Source organism: Gopherus evgoodei, chromosome 8 (assembly GCF_007399415.2).
Source record: "Gopherus evgoodei ecotype Sinaloan lineage chromosome 8, rGopEvg1_v1.p, whole genome shotgun sequence".
Lineage (NCBI taxonomy): Eukaryota > Metazoa > Chordata > Testudines > Testudinidae > Gopherus > Gopherus evgoodei.
In genome coordinates, this window is record NC_044329.1 from 18,717,325 (window position 1) to 18,738,046 (window position 20,722).

General features: G+C 39.4%; 1 protein-coding gene across 2 annotated transcripts in view; it reads right to left on the reverse strand.

Moving 5' to 3' along the window:
- PPP2R2B (protein phosphatase 2 regulatory subunit Bbeta) overlaps positions 1–20,722 on the reverse strand; it is a 330,603-nt gene that overhangs the window by 297,821 nt on the left and 12,060 nt on the right. The gene's annotated exons all lie outside the window — the stretch shown is intronic.

Here is a 20,722-nt window from a genome sequence, read left to right on the forward strand (position 1 = left end):
TGGTCTCCATTCATTTCCTAGTGATCAGATGTCCACATCACTCCAATCAGCACAGTATTGACATTCTCAGCAGAAAGATTAAGGATTGATGGACCTGGAACATGAACCTCTTATTGCTAGAGATGGGGATGAGACACATTGCCCCGCCAATGTGAGGAAAACTTGCCATCCCATTGTCCCTGCTGAATTTACTGTGTGTGTAAACAGGTGACATCTCCAGCCCCTTTTCTCCAGCACTAAAATTTACACACAAAAATCGACAACCTTGTCTTAAAAAATATAATAAGATTTGAATGACAGTGGAGCTGTTTCATATTTTAAGCATTTCTTACACCTGGAACATTATGGACTGTGCCTAAATACCTGTGAAAATCTAGCCCCAGATTCTCAGCTAGTGTGAGTTGGACCTGCTCCATTGACGTCAACAGAGGTAGGCCTCTTTGCACTAGCTGAAGACTTGGCCCTAATATTCTTCTTCCAGCTATCACGTAAGTAGATCAGGATGGAAACTGTCTCTGATAATAGGGCAACTAAAATTGCAGCAGTTTTAGCCATTCAAATTAGGATGTTTTCTGGGCCTGATTCTCAGTCCAAATCTTTATTTTTAAAGGAGAGTTTTCCCCTTCTGTGAACTTTCATAACCCTTCTCTGAGCAAAAGCTTAAAAACTAGGCTGAACTGAACTTCAAGCCTGGCTCTTCTCCAGCTTTATTTTTGTAGCATGATATGGCATTGTTCCTTAATTTACACAGCCAATAATATCCCTGTGTGTGTTTCCCAGTACTGCAATAGAATGAGAGGACTTCATAAAACATCAATGCTTTAATGATTTCACAGAAGAGTTATGCTCCCTTCTGGAATCCTTAATCAGGCCACATTGACTCTAAGTGGGGAAAATGTGTGTGTTGTCCAAGAACAGCATCCTGTGTAGATTGTTTCCTCCCAGCTCACTAATCCCTGATCCTGTTATAATTGTGACCAATGATTCTCAGGGCCAAAGGCCTTAGATATGAGAGAGAGAGAGAAATTTAGCCCAGACAAAAATGAGCTTGTCTCTGGCAAACAAATGGTATCTATTTAACAAAAGTAAAAAGGGAAGAAACTTGCAAATGCAAGGCCTGGAAATGAAGACTCAGAGAAAGTGCATGCAATACCCTTAATGATCAGTTTACGTAAGCCGCATACAACACTTAGAACTGCTTAGCCAAGCAGTTATAATCTAGAGCAATCCCTTCAATTTTATTTTAATTAAAAGTTAGTAAAGAACCAACAACGCTCCCCCTGCACTTCAGCAAATCAGCCCCAGGGTCAGGAACATTTCCCCCAGAAGTAACTTAGTGAATTCCATAACTAGCCATCAGCTCAGCTGCTGCCCTTGTTTCCTAGACAGTGGGTCACCAATGAGCCAAACTGAAACCAAATAGAGTTGTGCTAGTTTACAACAGCATAGAATTACAACAAAAGTTGTAAACAGTTCAACAGGATGGTAGCCATGGAACACAGTTACTTATGTCCTGTGCTTAGGATCAAATTCTGATCTACATTTATTTAAATCCACCGTAGCTCCACGGATGTCAGTAGAGTTGCTCTTCATTCGCCCAAGAGGAGCTGAAAGCAGGATCTGAATAAATGAAATAACTTCGATTGCTCAGACACAACTGTTGGTAAATGCTGATTATTTTTAAATGGCATTTGCTGTAGCTATGAGACTAGAGGACCAAAATTTGCCCTCACTCATAAAGCTGCAAGAGTATAAATGAGAGCAAAATTTAGCTCAGAAGATTAGTGCAGTAATTTGTAAATATGCTGGTATCATTAAAGCAATATAACCCCGTGTGTATCAGTATAAAAGTACTTATATCAGTATAGCTCATTCTCAGAAGGAAAGAGGGATAAGTTACAATGGCTCAAGGCACCTTTCTACTGGTATAACTTCATCCACACTAGAAGCTGTACCAGAGTAACTAGCTTGGTAAAAATCACACCCCTAACCACAATAGTTATACCAACAGAAAAACTGTATAGACCAGGCCTTACTAAATTACCCTAAACATAGTACTACTACAGTACTGCCTTTGTTTATACAGGCGTCAGATAGGACTGCTGTAGAATGCATGGGTGCAGCTGAGGTTGTATGCCAACGAGACTCCAGCTTGCCAAATCCATTGACTTTGAATATTAAAAAACCTGAGGGTGGTCCTTGGGCTTTCACCCTGCTCTTCATTGTGGGCTGCTATTTCTCCCTCCACCCCCTGCCTATTCTCAGATCCCCTCCTCCTGCTACCATTTCCTATATATCATCCTCTATGGCACATTCACTTGGCAGTAAACCTGCAGTTGTCTGGGCTGGCTGTATGCCCTGTAACGTGTGAGGAATCTCCATTGCTCACTGCGGTACAGTAAGAAAATGGTGTGTATTGATTGGGTGAGGAGGCTCTTCATTACCCACCTCAGCTCCGGAATAACAGTCTGCATTACACCATGCTATATGGGAAGGTTTTTGCACCCGGAGAAGAAAACTTGGATTCCAGATGTATAGCCTCTACCCTGGTGAAAGACACTAACAGCTTGAACAAGTAACATGTTTAAATAATAAAGCAGAGGAACCACAGAGTGAGTTCTTTCTCTCGTCTCTTACTCTCTGCTCCTTAAAGAGCAAAATCTAGGATACTAATAAGGAGATAGACTCCATGCTGTCTTCTTCAAGATATAGGGTAAAATTTCCAAAAGCACCTAACTGACTTAGGCACTCAGGTCCGAATGAAAGTCACACATCACATGGCTCCCAAATCACACAGGTGGCTTTTGAAAACTTTTCCCCATCTGCACTGAGAGCCCAATCTTGTGAGATGCTGAGCACTTCCTGCAACATGCTGAGTGCCCCCAACTCCTGTTAAAATCACTGGAAGCAGAGTGTGTTCACCAGCTCTTAAAGAACAAATTCATCACATATTTGGCTAGCTGACTACTCAGAGAATCACCTCCAGACAGGATGAGTCATTTGAGACTTCCCAGACCAGTTTGAGGAGCAAGACACCTGAAATTGGTCCTCTTGTGCTGGTATAATATGATACACTCTGATACATAGTGCTTGATCTAGGGAGGTTGCTTTACTGATCATCTTCTCCAGGTCAAAAGCAAGTGACATGATTTATACTGAACGGCTGCTAAAAAATGGTACTGATGATTCAGCAGGAGCTACTCATCCATTAGAGCCTATAATGGACCAAAATCCCAGCAACTGTGCTCTTGGTGGTTCCGTTTTCTGGATCAGATGCAAAACTGAGGTTATAACCATCTGTGGCCATGTATAATTGATCCTGTAGCACTTTCTTCTGAAAAAAAGCATGTTTTTCCATGTTCTGGGCCAAATTCCAATTTGGATACTTACTTACTACTAATCTACATTTGCCATGCGGTTTCCACTAGAGACAATATTTTTCACTTCACTTCCTGCTTTATTAGAACTTGTCTACACTTGACATGCAACAGCTGTGCCACTGTAGTGCTTCACTGTAGACACAACCTATGCCAACGGGAAGGATTCTCCCATTGGCATAGGTATTTCACCTCCTAGAGGTGGTAGCTAGGTCAACAGAAGAATTCTTCTATCAAACTAGCTCTGTCTATACCAGGGCTTAGGTCAGCTTAACTACATTGCTCAAGGGTGTGGATTTTTCACACTCCTGTTAGTTGACCTAACTTTTTTCTGTAGACCAGGCCTGGATTACACCAAATGTGGATGAAGTAAATTATATTTATTCCTTACCTACCAGAGATGGGTATTGTGAAGATTAAGAAGCTCTTTGAGATCCTTACATAGCAAGTACTATATGAGTGTGATGTAATATTTTCTCTTCCTGACATACAGGATTTTATATCCACAGTAGATTATAAGGGGTCCCATGCATATCCAATACCTGTGCACTGAGATGAAAGTATTCCTCCATACTGATATCTGAAGTTGATTTATTTTCTTTTACTGTCTATCCTACACTACAGAGGGTTTTAAAGTGGATTCTGTTCTTTGATATTATACAACTTCATCAATTATAGTGAAGAAAGTTTAATTACATTGAGAACCTCTTCTATTTTTCTTTCTTTCTTGTGTGGGAAACATAGAGAATAAAATTAATCCCTCTAAGAAGATAATGAAGACGAGAATGCTGGTTTACACAGATAAATGGAATAAAAATAAATACAAAGCAAAAATGGGAGAGTGTAGCCAAGGAGAGACATTTCTAGCATCAGAGTTATTACAACAAAAATGCAGGTGCACCAATCATCCTTAACGGGGAAAACTGAACCATCTGCACTACCAATATGCCTAAATACCAATAATTGAATCTGGCAGTCAAAGAACAGGGCATGTTGCCAGTTCATGAACAGTGTGATTGCTCATCATACCTTCTCCACATCACCCTTAAGTTTGGATGATTTTTATACTTTTTTATATTAAAACAGTCTAGACGTGCCTGTTGCTTTATATTAGGGTCTACTGTTTCATGTTTTGTGTTGTGTTTCTGCCATTCACAAAGAATATCTAACACCACCACTGGATGAGCTGAAGCTTGTTAAACAGTTCAACCTCTGAATAATAATAATAAAAATAATATTTATAGAAATGGGCTCTAAGGTCAGTGCGAGGGGGCTGGGTTTTATATCCATTGTTTCAATTTCTCCTCATCCCTAACATTCTGAATGAGAAATTCACTACTTTTCACCTAGCAACAACCTAAAGGGCTGTTTCGCCACACAATTAACTTTCATGAATGTTATGGGAAGAATAGATCCCCAAGTTAGGTATCTGTTTTTGGTGCTAATTCTGATAAATGGGAGAATTTTGATCAGAAGATTTCTAATATATTCCTGGGAAAAAAAAGAATTAATGTGACATTGAGTGTGAGATATAAAGCAGTTGGAAGTTAGGAAATACAGTTAATATTGCGAGTTCAACCTAAACTCTTTGCTTTACTCCATGTCTCTTGAAATAATGGGCCCTCTTTATAGAATTATACATTATTTTTCAAATCAAACAATATATAATACTTGCCTACTTATACAACCTTACATACCATACACATATTGTGCATACCATACTGTACTATTAATACAAACTGATTTCATTTACATGGGTTTTACACCCGTGTAACTTCGCTGACTTCACAGTGGAGTTTCTCATGATTCCTACTGCTATCTGCAAGATCAGATTCAGGCTGTAAACCATTAAAATGACTGAGCGGAAAAATGAACAGAGTTACAGTTAGCAAAGTGTTAGGGTAGGAGGTTATTATATCTATGCCAAATTTAAGACCCTTTTACACTGGCAGAGTTGTGTAAACAAGAAATGAGGTCATGGTTTATAATAACAATGAACCAAGTTAACAGCTAAAAAAGAATGAACAGAAAACTGTCCAAGCTTAGGGTTGAATCCAATCCAGTGATCTTGGCTGTGGATCCCTGCGTTCCCAAAAGCATTCCATTCTTACAGTCTGTCCTCATTTCCCAAGGCTCAACTACCCTGTCACTCAGGTGTTTTGCATTTACCTGATAAAATGACAAATTCTGCCAAAAAAAAAAAATTACAAATTAAACATTAACAATTACTCAGCTGGTTTTCTTCATACCTGGTTTATTTATTCCTAAAATCCCAGTGAGATCTACAATACAAGCCATGCCTGACCTTGATGTATCCATACAGAAATGCTCTGACCGGAACATATGGAGAAGTGTCTTTTTTTATTTTTTACATGCATCACTTCAAAACACTTCAAAAAGCTAAAAGCTTAGCCTAGAGGCGCCCTTAAGGTGAAAAACTTAGTTTTAAGGTGCTTCTAGCTCCGCTTTCATCTTAAAGATCCTTAAAAGCTAAAACTTCTCACTTAAAGGCACCTTTGAGCTAAGCTTTAAATCACCTCAAAAAGGAAGTGCTTTAGCATCCCTCATGTTGTACACCACTCTAGCTTTTTAGCTGGTGCTTCTGAAAACGCCAGTGCAAGGGTTAAACGTGATTTTAGAAGTTCAGCAAGGCATAGGAATAGTAAAGGTACAAGAGGGACTAGGAAGCCACAAATATTTTGAACTCCTGCACTCCCATTGCTGAGGAGTTACTCTGTATCCACAAAAACAACAAGGAGTCCGGTGGCACCTTAAAGACTAACAGATTTATTTGTGCATAAGTTTCGGTGGGTAAAAACAACTGGTGAGTCGTTATTCACAAGAGAAGTCCTACTGAGCCAATGGACTCTCGGGGCAAATAGCTGTTCATTTATGGGAATAAGTCCACAATCTGACCCTTACTTTGTAAAATATGTTTAATTTTGGTCTTTTAGTGAATTTTTAGTTTCTGAATGTATTGACCACTTGGGTTATTAAGACATAATTATTCTACCTCAGGAAGGGGTTTATTACTTAGTATCTCTTTATATTTAAATTATATTTAATTCTTTACTAAAAAATCCAGCCCATTAGGTGTACTATTTACTTCACAGTACCTTTACTTAACTTACCATATAGCATTTTATAAATGGAGCAAAAGACAACAGGAACATTCAACATCAATAAAACAAAAGTGAACTAAGGGCTAAAGTAATTAACTTCATTAAGAGAGTGATAGTGTGAAATGAATCCAGGAGTAGTTCCATGCTCTCGATGTACTAAAACAGATGATTTGTATGACCTCCTTCAGATCAGCTATTACACTGGTCTACAATTTTTGAGAAGTCGTCTGCTTCAGAGATAAAATGTGATATTTATTATGTATTTTGATGTGCTGAATTCAAATATGACAATTAAAACAACTGATTGGCTACTGTTTCTAAAATATTTAAGTTTTTACATTTTATGTCTATATATATTATGTAGATAGTAGAGTTTTAATCATAAATTGTAAACCTAGGTCTTTTCATGTGTCTATGGTTGCTTTACATGATAATATTTCACCTGTCCTGTTTATGTAACACTTTAAAAATCAGCAAAAGGGTTATATAAATAAAATTTATTATGAAACAAAAGGCAAAAAACTATTATGTACATAGTTTAGTCTTATTCAGTGTCTACTCGGCACTTCTTGGCTTGTCTCTTGTATTCATTAAATGGAGCATCTCTTGTCACTGTCCAGCAATAGTCTGCAAGCATTGATGGGCTCCAGTTGCCCTGATAGCCTGTCAGGAGATTCCACCGCTGGAGCCCAACAGCTCTGCCTTACTCTTGGGTAGTTCCAAATCCCTGACAAGGTCATTCAGTGCATCTTGTGTTATGAGGTGTGGTTCAGAGGAGGAGGATGGGAGAAAATGTGGGTCCTGTGACATTGATGGTTCAGGACCAGAAGTTTCATCCTCTTCCTCTTCCTCATCTGACTCAAGTGAGAATGATTCTAGTGCATCAGGAACCAGCAGTCCTTCTCCGTGGGGTACTGGGCGTATAGCTGATGGAATGTTTGGATAATGCACAGTCCACTTTTTCTTCTTTGACACACCTTTCGCAACTGGAGGCACCATGCAGAAGTAACAATTGCTGGTATGATCTGTTGGCTCTCTCCAAATCATTGGCACTGCAAAAGGCATAGGTTTCCTTTTCCTGTTCAACCACTGGCAAAGTTTTGTTGCAGAAGTGTTGCAGCATAGGTGTGGGGCCCACCTCTTGTCCTGATCTCCAATTTTGCAGCCAAAATAAAGGTGATAGGCTTTCTTAACCAGAGTGGTTATACTGCGCTTTTGTGATGCAAAAGTCACTTCACCACAAACATAGCAGAAGTTATCTGCGCTCTTCACACAAGTACGAGGCATCTCTGCTCACTTTGGCTAAACAGAAATGTGTCCCTTTGCAAAATCAAACACTGACAAATAAGAGAGCGTGGCACTGTATGATTTCTAGCGCTGATATAGGGCAATATGTTCAGCAGAGTGATGTAAGCTTCGTTATGATTGCATCATCCATGACGTCTAGAAATAACATGATGCAATTCATATCATGTATGAGGCAATACCAGCTTCAGATTGCATCATTCATTGTTTTGCCTAAAAAGCAAGTACTGTCCAAACCCAGTCATAGATTTATTCATAGATCCAGTCAAAGATGTATTTTAGTCATTTCTGGTTTAAATTGAGATCCCTTCCCTTTATAACTCACTTATCCTCCGCCATTCCCAAGTCAAGGGTCGTATATACTGACCCAATAGCATATCTTGAAAACTAGAGCCAATCAACAATTTTAAGCATCATTTTCGTTCTCAGTGACCCAGAATTAGTAAAGTTGGACTACATTTATTTCAGAAGCATTTTGGCTGCAGAGCAGTGTTATCAAAGCATTGAAACAGATAGATACTGGGGGCAGGTGGGAACTGTCCTATGATAAGTCCCACCTTTGCAAGAGGTGCACACTTTTGCACAAGCTTGAATTATACACACAACCCCCAGTGAATACAAGTGTGTAAGTTATAAGTATTTCAGAATTTTGAGCCTAAAAGATCTGCAAGGCAGCTGGTGTATGAGCAGTATTATGCTTTTGATTGACTCCCATTGCAAGTAGAGTTAATGGGCCCGATTCTGATCTCCATTACCCAGCTTAGGGTAAATCAAAGTGGAGCTACTCCTGATTTACCCCAGTGCAGCAGAGATCAGAACCTGTCCCCCATCTTTCCTTGCTATCTAATTGTACTGTGTATAAGTTGGACACAGACATTTAATTCTCAAGTGTGAACACAGACATAATTCTGTTTTAATTCATTGCAGTATAAATCTAAACTGCAGGCAGAAATAAAGGTTTGCCATATCTAACACAGAGCTCCTAATGGATCCAATATTGGTAATTAAGAGCAGCAGGCACACACATTGATTGGGCTCAGCTGCCAACACTATAGGGTGTATCTATTTCATTTATTCTGACCTCCCTTTGTGAGCAATACCAAAGCTCTTTCTTAAACTCCGTCACGTGCAGCCATGGCATAACTCCAAGGCTGCCTACACTTAGAAGAGAAGATGATGATGTGGGTACAAGCATCCTCTTTCCCTGTTGTCGGTGATGAGGCATCAAAGGAGTGAAAGGCTGTGGCACTAAGCTACTGTTTTGTACACTCTGGTCCTCAAACGGGGCACACAAAACAATCTCCTCCCTGTTTGTACTCAAGGCTGTCATTCATGTGGAGAAGTCCTAGCATACCAGTGCCTGTGATTGTTCAGGTGGCTTAAAATAAATGTTTATTTTCTAACACATACATTTACCCAATTGATTTTTATCCATTTATTAAACTGTCTTTTCGGTTTTTTTCTGTTCAGTTCTGCAAGGATATGGCCATAAATATTTAAATAATGGCCGCTCCACAATCAAAGCAATTCCCCATGGTAATTGTTTAGAAAGACAAATGGTTATTGGCCGAGGTCAGGCTGGCAAGTTAAGATGGAAGATGTTCAAGTTGTAAGTATTACTAGAGCAACGAATGCTTGATACTAGCAGCAGTGAAAAAAACAAACAAAGGAGCCACGCTAGGGTTTCTCAGTAAAGTTTTTCAAAACGAGTCAACAGGATTGTCTGCCAACTATTATGATTTTTTTAATAAATATGTTGTTATTTTTCCAAGTACAACAAATATACCAAAATACCAGATTCATCATAATAAACAAAGTAAATAAAGAGTTAGGATAAAGAAGGGGAAGGGCAGCTGCTATGTTCTTGAGGTGCATGCATATTTCCCAACAGTGTTAATGAGGAATTCTGTGCATATATTTAGAGGAGTCCTGGGGTCAGAGTCCGATCTCAGTATCCACACTGTAAGTCTGGAGTAACTCCATTGATTTTAGTGGCGTTACGGCAGATTTACACAGGTGTAGCCCAGCATGTACCTCCAAAGGGAGTGTTTCTTTTACTCTAGTATGCTTTCAAATGAACGTTAACATACAGATTAAAATGACAAAGCCCTGCTGAGTGGAGATGATTGGGAAATTATTATTTTCCCTGGGAAACAACTGATACAAATGAAAACATTTCCATTTATTCAAAAAGCCATTTTCCATTACAAAACTGTTCCAATGGAAATTTTTCTATCAGCTCTACTATTACGTCAGCTGGTCCATGCTGCCAATTCTGGACTGCCCTTTATTAAACATTTTCTAGTGTTTTTTAACAATTTCGCTGTAAATGTGTCAAGTGATGTGGTTCCACACTTCCCTTGGGAGATTCTTCCACTAATTTAAATAAATTATCTCCCTCCTTGTTGATTAGAGCCCTTAAATATTTGTAGCCTGTTCTCCATGTACCCCTCCCCACCTGAGTCATTATTTGGCCAAGCTGAGAAAAAAACCTTTATCTGATTCTGCCAATGCATCTGGTTAGTGTTGTCTGTTTACACTGTCAGATCTGAGGCAAAGATCATGGACCTGATTCACCACTATGTTACTTCATTTTTATGATGGTGTAACTCCACTGGAATCAGTGGAATAAACTAGGATCTCGCTACGTGTCATGTCCACTGCCAAGCACAATATTGGCCCATACTACATAATTCTCATATGATTATGTAGCTCCAATAATCTTTCCTTGTAACCTTTATCAACTCACTCTTTCACTCTTACAGGTTGCTGGTTTCTTTTCAATACTGAAATGCAATAATTATCCCTAACGCTCTCCTTTAAATTTTGACAGGAAATGAAAAACAAAGAATACTAATAATTTGCAGCTTTATCACTCCTTTCATATGGGGGATCTCGCTGATATTTACGAGGATTAAACTGAGCTTCATATCACACTTGTTCCCTACCTGAGGCACACAGAGATTCATCCCTGGAGTAACTCCATCGAATTCAGTAGAGTTACTTCAGGGATGAATTTATTCTAGAGAGCTTCAGTGACTTTTCCAAAGTCATACAGCAAGTTGGTGGCAGAGTTGGGATGCGAATCTATGAATTCTGATGACAATCACATTCTGCAACCACTAGACCAGAGGTTCTCAGTGTGGGGGGAGAGAGGTTCCATTACTATATTGCTCAGTGGGACAGAGATCCTGGCTAGATCCCAGGTCCTAGTATGGAAAAAAAACTAGCCCAATGCTGCCTTTTTACTGTTACAGAATAGAAAAATATATATCCACATTTTCTTCTGTTCTATTTGTGTTCTAATGTTTTGCCCATCAGCATGGTATCTGAGCAACTTGGATGAATCCAGACCTTTACATATCACGTTTTTCTCCAGTTACAATATTTACAACTTCCGGCTCCCAGAAAAGAAGAGATTTCCAATAAAAGTGTTGACAAACATACAGCACTGAGGCTAGCAGATGCAGCCATGATAACGGCATAATATAGAAGCCAGAGATGTTATCTGATGAGATTTAGCCTCAGATAATACACTATGGTAATTGTATAGTAAAATCTTTGTTTTCCTTTCTGCAGCTGTGATTCAAGACTTTCCTTTGCACCCCCAGGGCACTTACTGTTCTCTCATACATGAGTCACGTTTGAAACATTGTTTCTCTCTTAACATCTGCATGTGAGAGCACTAACATTAAGTATGGCAGAGTTCCATAGGCTGAATTATCACTGGCCACATTTTCTTGCTGTTTGTGTCGCAGAGAGAAAAGCCTATTATATGCTTATTATATTTCTAGACAATTGTCTTGACTTTGGGTACACCAGATGTGGAAGCCTTTCTGTGAGTGGACACGTTTGTTGCTGCCAGATGAGCTGTCAGCCAGCTTTGCTGGGCATTAAGCAATTTACCCACAATACACTGGGTTGTTTCTCCCCCATCTTCATAATTTTGTTCAAATGGCTACAGACTATAGGCCTGTTCCTGCAAATTCTTACTTATGTGCTATTTAGGTAGCTTACTACGAGACTGCCCTAGGCAGTCACTCTGTTTAAACGCTTTGTGTGAGTTAAGGCCATACATTCAGGCGAGTAACAGTTTGCAAAATCAAGTCAGGTTACTGGGATGTTCTTTAAAGCAAGAGACATTCAGATTTGTTAGTGAGGCACAAAAGCAATGAACTTTATAGATTATGTCCACTCTGCATGAGCATATTCACAGCACTGACTAAAATCCAAAGGTCATGTCCTAGCATGAACCAAGCTCCATGTGCAATCTGGATGGATTCTACAAGGCGGGCAATCTTTTCATTGTTTTTACGAATTCCTGGTCAGGAGTTTGTTGGGAATGGCCCCTGGAAATTATAGATAATCCTATTCTAGTGGGAGTTATGCTGTCTCCCGTTGGTTTTGCCTGTTTTACCTGAACTACAATATATCCACTAGAGATGGCCTGAGGTGCAGAGTTCAGCACAGTCTCTAAATGTTCCAAGTATTCAGAGGTATTGCATCCATGATTTTCATTTGACCCATTAGAGAGAGGGATCGCCTGCAAAGTTCAGATCTGGGTCCAGCCATTCTTAGAGCTCAGGATTTTTGGGTCAGGCTTATCTGTAATATCTACCATTGCTAAATGCCATGCTGTTTCTATGGCCTCTGTAAGTCCAAGCAACCATGAATCAAGCACATGCTAAGAGCCTTTTCACATGTACACAGAAATACAAAGACATTACCCCCAAAGGGGATACAACTCCCAGTTAATTTCAAGATTCAGTCTGGGATTGCCCTCTTGGTAGTTATAGCCCACTCTGAACTTTACTCCATGACTTCTGTGACCTCCGTGATAAACTCGAAGCCGTAACATAGCTAAGAATTATTTGTCCAAACTATCGAGCAATTAACAAGCATCTACAGATATCAAGACTGTTCAAAACCAGTTTACAAAAGAGCAAAAAAGGAGTACATTCATCAGATAACTTACTTGTAACTAAAAATTCAGTTATAATAATAATCAGCAGTGATAAGAAAGAAAATACAGAAAAATAGATGACAGCTTAATGAAAAAACATTTATCTTTTTAAACTTTGCTTGAGTGTAGCAATGATTTTTTAAATTAAACTTTTAAAATGATCAGTCCTAAGTGTGTTCTTTTAACAATCAAAGAGGCTACTAGAATTTATTGTTTTTCTTGTATCATATGTAAATAATGTTATGTGATGCTCCAGTACAGCAGAGAATAGAATATTATATCTAAGCCCGGGCAGCAAATTCAGATACTGTATATAATCTTTCATTTTTAGCATCTCAGTTCACATATATTCCAGGCTACACTGAACAAATACGTCTCAGAAAGCTGGAAATGTCTGAGTAAAGTGAAACTGTATGTACTTATGTAGATTGCATATTCACATCCGCCCCCAACAGGCAGCCCAAAGATCCCAGCATTATATACAAGAATGGCCAAACTTGTTGGGGTAAAACAAAACAGACAGACATTCAACCAAAATTTGAACTCAAACCAAATTTTCAAACTTTTTGAAGATACCTCGGCATTACTTAAGTATAGTATTCAGGCCATGGGCCCATTTTTCAAATATGTGTACCATACAAACATATCAAAATCCACATTTGGTGGCTGAAATTATCTCAGGCATATAACATAACTAGGATGTGCCTATTCCACTTTCCAACTGTTGGCTTTGAATATCCTATTGAGGTACCTACATTTTAAAATTGGGATCAGAAAGATCAGCACAGAAAAAAATTGAGCAAAACTTTTTTTGTTCAGCTAAGCTGTGGAGAAGAAGCACCTCTAGTGGTTGTAGACTATAACTGGGAGTTTGGAAATCTGGGTTCTGTTCCTGGCTCTGCCTATACCTATAATGTGACCTTGAAGAAGCCACTTTGACTCTCTGTTGCCTCATCTAGATGAACAGTTAGTGCTCAGCATAAGCTGTAGTGTATTGGCATGCTACACACTAACCATCCGTGTTGACTGTGTGGTAGGAATTCCAATTCCCTAGCATACTTTGATGTACTCCCTTAGTTAGCGCACAGCACACTAATGCACTGCAGCTTTACACCCGGCTTGCCACCCACTCACTGTCCATCTAGACAGGCCCTGTGTTTGTTTCCCCATCTGGAGAAAAGGATATAATACTTTTCTAATTCAAAGGTTTGTGACTGAGCTTAATTTATTAGGTTTGTAATACCTTTGGCGTCTTTGTGTAGAAAGTGCTAAAGAAGTGTCAAGCACTATTATTACTAATGTTAAAATCATACTCAGTTGTTTTAGAACACCAACAAATATGTTCAGTTTATAGTAAAATTGTATTTAGTTCAATTTGTACAAACATGCAAAAAAATAATAAAGGAGCAGCTGCCTGTCCACAATTCTGAACAAGCTTAATGCTATTTTATAATACAGTTATTATAACACACCATCCCTCGGTATCATCTAACACTCCCGCAACAAAGAATGAATGGCAAATAACTAATAGTGAATACTCTAGGACAATTCAATTACTAAAACAGGACACAAATGTAGTTGAATCTACCAGCTGTTTTGCATTGGAATGAATATTTGCAAACAGTTTTTTTAACCAAGGTTCAAAATAGGGATAAGAATATCTAACAGTGATATTTTAGCAAAGCACTTAAATATATGCTTAACATTAAAATAAATGGGACTTAAATATGTGCCTTGCTGAATAGGGATAGACTTACATATTTACCCATCATATAAAGTTAAGCACACGCATAAGTGCTTTACTGAGCTAGGGTCTTAAGGATTAAGCAGTTAACTGCCTTCTTAAAAGCTGAAAAGTGCAAAGTTTTGGACAATAAGCATGAATGTGAAGGAGGACTGATATTCTGGACATCAATAAACATCTCTTCTTACATTTAATGGCAGTGCTACATATATGTTTTAAAGATGTTTTTAGTCTTCATATCATGTTTAAGTGGTGAATTCACTTCCTCTTGCCAGAAAATAATAAACAAATTTTAGTGTCTGTACAAATCTTTGCTCTTGTGACAAAAATTAAAGCAAATGTGTTTGATGTAAAATTGCTTTAGAGATGGAAATTTGCTCACCAAAATAACAACAATATTTTGCGGTTCTGGAAGACCTCTGGAGGTTCTCAAAGTGTTTTACAAACCTCACTCAATGTAACATTTATTGCTATTTATTGTACACTTTTCTAATTACAGTTCTCATATCATGCAGGTTAGTTTGGATTTATAATGATAACTGATTTTTGTGGATGGGTACATATGCATAGCACTTTGCTGTCAGATAAGGAATAGAAACCAAGAGTCTTGACTCTGAATCTGCTGATCAAAATGCTATACACAGTACTAATTTAAAAAGGAGTCACTATGCTGAATATATCAATTGTTGGCCTGATACTGAGTGTGCCGTCGAAGGGGCATTCAGAACCTCAAAGAATCTTATAAAAGAAACACTTTAAAGAGGAACTTTCAAACACTTCCATCCATTGCTCACTGGCATGTCATTTTTTCCCCCAACATTTACAGTCTCGGATATTTTATTTGTTCTTTTTCTTCAGACCCATCTTCTCCTCCTATTTGATCAGTCAGTGAATATTCACATACAATAATCTCACATCTCCACTGAAATGCTGAACTGATGACATTCCATTAATGTCCATGGCCAACGACGGAGATGTCCCAAATTCAGGATTATGACTTTAGAGCAGGATGAAGCAGAAAGAGAAATTGGGCCATGAGGAAATAAACTCTTACTCAAACAACTATCTGAAAACAATTCCAAGGCAATACAGGAAACGACTGGCTAACTCGTTTTTCATTACCACCATTCTTGAGTTTCAGGTTTTCCCCAGTGTGAAAGTTCCTCTCTCTGCCCTTTTCTGCATTCTTTGCTCATCTAAATCTCATCATCATGCCCATTTGACATTTGGGTGCACAAGGAACACAGAATAATTGAAGGAAGTGGAATAAAGGATAGCTATCTGATACTGGGCTATAGCAGAAATATGTTGAGCTCCAGTCAGCAGAGGAGGATGAAGGCCTGTCATGCACTGGGAATGGCACATTTTAATAGAAAGTTCTCTGGTAGTTTAGTTCTCTCAACAAGCTGTAAACCCTTTGCAAAAACAAAATATGCATATATATTATTTATATATAAAAATAAATAAAATAATAATACCTTGTAGATCTCAAAGCCCTTTCCAAAGGAAGTCAGCTTCCTTATTCCCATTTTACAGATGGGGAAACGGAGGCATGGAGCGAGGCAATGTCTTGCCTATGGTCACCCAGCAGGCCAGTGATGGAACCAAGAATAAAACCTGCCTCTTCTGAGTCTCAGTGCAGTGCAGTGCTCTGTCCACTAGGCCAGTGGTTCTCAAACTAGGGCGCCGCTTGTTCAGAGCTGTTAATGTGATTTAGCCGAGGTCACACACTGAGCCATCATCAGAGTCAGGAATAGAACCCAAGTCCCCTGCTTCTACTCCTCTCTGCTGCTCTGTACTGCTGAACACAGAGAGACGTTAAGTACAGATTACTACAGAGCTGATTCTATGTTGTTCTGGAAAGTGGTAAGTGACTAGTTTGGAGTCCATTATCTTTTTATATGGGAATGTTGCAAGTGTGCCTGCAAAGACCAGGCTACCCTTGGTTCTTGTTTGAGCTGTGAGCAGGTTTGGTATCTAAATGCCCACAATTTGACCAACCATTGTCAGTGTTACTTTAAGAAGTGATATTTCCTAAATGACTCAGCAAAGAACTTGCAGCTCAGGGCGGAAGGGTTGAGGGAGTTTAAGCAACTTTTATGCCCTCCTGCTCCTGAGCTGCTCTGGGGACTGGAGAGGGCCTTAGACCCCAGAACAGTCTAAATTAAGCTATCCCAGGGCTGCCAGGGCTGCCTGGAAATTCTGCAGCACATCCAGGACTGATACACTCTTCCACCCCCAGACCCACCCCGGCATGCCCACCGTGTCAGGCTTGCAAGAGAGTCCTTGATAAGCAGCATTATGGCTGTCTCTCACAGTGCCTGCACCACAGGAATCTTCCCCCCAGCTAGAACCAGAGTTTTCAGAGCCCCCTTATGCCATCCCAGCTCTTTTATCTGCTTTAAAGGAGCCAGAATGGGGGTGAGGATCTCACCTCTGTGTTCAAGTTCCAGCTCTCCTATTGACTAATTTTGTGGCCTAAGGTACGTCATTTAGACTCTTCGTTAATTTCCTCTTCTGTAAAAATGAGACACATCTTAGGAAACCGTTTAAGAAACAGCACTGTATGTGTGCTTATTATTTTTATTTTGATTGATTAACAAAAGAGAATTCACCAGCATGGTCACTCTTTGGTGAATTTAGTTATTCCCAGTAACCTCACACGGCCTACCATGAAAGAGCTAGATCTGGTTGTCTACTGAAAATCTCACAGTGGTAGAACAATGCAGCAGCAGATTCATCTTCAGAAAGCCAGGGACTAAATGTTACCTTTAGAGAATGCCCCTGGAAGAAATCTTTGGAGGGCACATCTTTCCTAGAAGCTGTTCCGAGTTCCTTTAAACAGACAAAATAATAGGGGGAAAATATTCCTGCTGATGTCTGAAGCAAAGAAAAATTCTCCATGGCCTTCTCCCTACACCAGGGATCGGCAACCTTTCAGAAGTGCTGTGCTGAGTCTTCATTTATTCACTCTCATTTAAGGTTTCGTGTGCCAGTCATACATTTTAATGTTTTTAGAAGGTCTCTTTCTATAAGTCTATAAAATATAACTAAACAATTGTTGTATGTTAAGTAAATAAGGTTTTTAAAATGCTTAAGAAGCTTCATTTAAAATTAAATTAAAATGCAGAGCCCCCCTGGACCGGTGGCCAGGCCTGGGCAGTGTGAGTGCCACTGAAAATCAGCTCGCGTGCCGCCTTCGGCACCCGTGCCATAGCTTGCCTACCCCTGCCCTACACTATAGTCCAATGAAATAAGTAGCAGTGGATTATTATACTCCTCATGTCTGTATTAACGTGCATGTCCCCTTCAATGCTGGCCCTTCCGTTCCGTGGGCTGGCAAGCTGGTATTTTCATCTCTAGTTCTACTTGCACTGGATGAATCATGCTACAGAATGGAATGGGGGGAAGGGGGGAGGTGTCACTGTGATGTCCCTTTAATTAGGTCCACAGAGAGGGAAGAGTGAGGCGCATTGTCCCCATCAGAGCCATGAGCATACATCACTTATTTCTTTGTTTGGATTTTCATGCTACTAAAGGAAGAGCTTGGTAACTTGAGCCCTTGCACAATGGCTTAAATTAGCTGAATAGGTATAGATGAATGGGCACCAAGAAGAAATCTTCCAAGGGCTCTGCTTTCACTCTATACATTTCCCATGAGTTCTTGCCCACATTGCTTAATATATCAAGTTAAAACATTTCTCTTTTTTTTTACTTTTACCTGTGGTTTGCACACACTGATTTCCCCTTAGCCTACAGTAATTAAGTAAGATCCAATGCAGATAAGTATTAAACTTCCCTGCTGTAACTTGACGTTGGTGCTCAAAGGGGAATCCTTCCAAACCAAGATTAACCAAAGCTCTTGAATTCTCAAATCCAGTTTGATGTTATTTGCCCTCAATGGTTTTCTTAGGTGAAAGAATAATAACAGGAGACTCAAGCAGACATTTTCCAATAGCATGGCACATACATGAATAATCTGTACACCCTCAAGCAATGTCTTCACTGAAGAATTAACTTGGATATTTATTTGGGTGCCACCCATAACGCTCCTCCATCCACACACAAAACCCTCTTACATGAGTTTGGTGGTGCTAGCTGGCCTAGCTGGGGCAAAGGCTAGAGCTCAGGTGTCATTTTCACTTGGGCTGGTAACCCACCCACTGTGCAGAGAGGGTGCACGCTAAATCATTCGCTGTCAACCTGTGGAACTCCTTGCCAGAGGATGTTGTGAAGGCCAAGACTATAACAGGGTTCAAAAAAGAACTAGACAAATTCATGGAGAATAGATCCATCAATGGCTATTGGCTAGGATGGTATCCCCAGCCTCTGTTTGCCAGAACCTGGGAATGGGCAACAGGGAATGCATCACTTGATGATTACCTCTTCTGTTCATTCCCTCTGGGGCACCTGGCATTGGCCACTGTCAGAAGACAGGATACTGGGCTAGCTGGACCTTTGGTCTGACCCAATATGGCCATTCTTATAGTCTTATGCTGACAGTCCTCCAGTGCATTTGCACAATTCCACACCACCACCTCAAGTGCCCATAAGAACAAACAATGTCTCCCAAAATTCTCAGGAAAGAATCAGAATGCCTCAGCCTACTGCAGCACAAAGAACTTTGGGACATGGCCCCAGAAGTCCTAGCGACACAAACAGGCAAGTGCAACAGCAGTAAGGACACAGTAACACAAGCATGGCTTTGCGGTGTGGCTCCTCACACCGGGGCTAGGTTAATCCAGGTGCCAATCATTTGAGTTACCTTCAGTGAAGACATACGTCCAGTTTCATGTTTGGAAAACTTGAATAGTGTACATGAAAATACATTCCACTTTAGTGATGTGGACAAGTTTGTAGAGTTTGGTTTTAGAAGTCTGTCCTTGCTTCTACTGATGTGTTTTTAATAATCCTTTATGTCATCAGTTTTCATAATGTACACAAGTTAGTCATCCCATATCTGTTAGGGTAGGTAAAAACTGTATAAACATTACTCAACCCTGCAAATTTTGCACATGTAATAATCCTTATGGAAGTAATCCCATTGGCTTTAACGGGACTACTTGCTCAGGATCAAGGTCCATATTAAACAAAACTCACATTCCTTACAAATTGTTATTACTTTTACATAGTGTAGTAGCAAGTAGACTCATGACCATATATAACTGTATGATTATGTACTGACTTTGATATCAAGGGGAATCTATACACAGATGTCCTAAATGCACCTCAGATTATACAAGAGAGCAAAAACATTTTCAAGCTGTTTAACTGTTGTAGCTCAGCATTCAATTGTCAAGTATAAAGGAAAACTGAAATCACTCAATGTGAAAACAACGCAAAAAAACATAAACTAAGCACAAATAAATCATCACTGAAACCTTCCATCATAAATCACTTCACTTGAAAATTATTATTTACGCAAAGTAGAGCTAGATAAGTTTTGATCCTAATTAAAAAGTAAGAACATACATACACAACCTCTATGTGCTATAACTTTGGCTCCCCATATGGAGAGAATCAGAAATTACAGAATGAAAATAGGTGATTTGATTTTCTAAAACAAACTGGGTAAGTCAATTTAGTACAGAGTCTCCTGTTGTTATTTGTCGAACTCAAGATTTTCTATAGCACCAATAACAGTGTTATTTAAGCACTTATCTGAAACTTCTATTGAGCCAAACTATTCTCTGTTACCCTTGTGTGACCATTTCAATGCAGAATAGCGCCATTGAAATCAACAGTCTTTTTCTACTGTTAAGGCCTGACTCTGCAAACACGTGATACTCAGTGTGATGCTTCTACCTTGAGTAAGGCCATGGTAGTGTTTGCATTATGGAGCCTTTACACTATTGTAACTAAGAGCATGATTTGGCCCTTAGTCTCTTCTCTCACTCACCAACTTTCCACTAGTTACAGGGCAATACTCTAGCTGATTAGACATTCACGGACAAACATCTTTAGATTTTTTTCCTCCAAATCTTTAATTTTTATAGGATGTGTGAAAAAATGTTTCAATTCCAGATAGGGAATTAATATCAGTGTTAATTCTGAATCCTGCACAGCTGTTAGGAATTATTGTAGGTAATTCACAAAATTGCCTGGTAGTTCACCCATGGTATACACACACATACAAAATTATAAATCAGCAGGAGGGAAGACTCCCTATGGAAGGGGGAAGTTTGCAGCAGTCCCACTAAAGTCCAGGGCA